We start from the raw sequence: 1,212 nt of genomic DNA on the forward strand, positions 1-1,212 counted from the left end.
TTTGCGGAAAATAAGCTTAAACAGTACATCCGTTGCATGCATTACACATGCATGCCAATCCTAACAAAGAGCGTCTTCTGTCATTTCCAAGAATTACAGTTTTTAAGCATATTTTAGTAAATATGTAAATATAAATGGGAAGAAGTGCCGATATAGAAGTTAGCCATTTTGATGGTCACCCTTTATTTTTTCATAACAGACCCATTACTTGAAAATATTTTAATTATAAAAACATTAAATTAAACATTAAAATTTTTATTAAACTTCGACTCTTTGACATAGTGATAGAACTTTATAGAGAAGTATGAAATACTCCAAAAAAGAGGTAATACTCATATTTGCAAAAAAAAAGTGTCGATAATACTCGTACTTTCAAGTATTTTTTAAGGAAACGCGAAGAGTAAACAAAAATTACATTGCTTTGCTTTTATGACCTCCTCCTATTTGTAGATTGAATAGACACTGATTTCAACAGTTGAAATCTGATCTAACAAGCAACTCTAAAGGAATTTTGAAATATAAATGCATACAATAACCGTAAATAAAATGTTTATAGCAAAGAGGCTTATTTATTTAAAGTTTTTAAAAGTGAATATTTACAGATTTTCGAGGCGCATATTTACAAATCTCTTTAATAAAAATTTTCTTCGAGGCTGGATAGGCTACGGCTCTGTTGTGCTTGAGAGTGGGCAAGTTATTGAGTCGAAGACAACCCTCTTCCACCATTCATTATCGAATTTGAGGCATTAGATTCGTTTTCCAATTATTTAAGAACTTTTAACCAAGCCCAATGTTGGAATGAGCCCAACCCCTTTTTCTAGGATGTGCAAAAATTTCATAGCTGTAGCTCACTAGAACAAAATATATTTTAATTTTTACTATGCGAGTATATTGTCACCTGAAATGCAAAATAACGCATCATCATCGTCACGGAAATGGAAAAAGTCGTGAAATTTTATTTTTTTTTTTTATATATAAAACGATGTAGGGAGTCGTAATTTGATGAAATCATAGCAATCAAAAAGTGATGATACGTTATTTTGCATTTCAGGCGACGATTTTTTTATTTTTTTATTTTTTTTTTTTATACCTTTCATGAGCATGAAATGGTATTATAACTTTGGTCCGATGTTTGTAAGTACCAGAACAAAAAGAGATAGACCCATTAAAATGTATACTTATATGATCAGAACGTCGAGCTGAGTTGATTTA

The sequence above is a fragment of the Rhagoletis zephyria genome, unplaced genomic scaffold (genome assembly GCF_001687245.7).
Source record: "Rhagoletis zephyria isolate East Lansing unplaced genomic scaffold, Rhagoletis_zephyria_1.1 Rzeph_scaffold_03320, whole genome shotgun sequence".
In the NCBI taxonomy this organism is placed as follows: Eukaryota; Metazoa; Arthropoda; class Insecta; order Diptera; family Tephritidae; genus Rhagoletis; species Rhagoletis zephyria.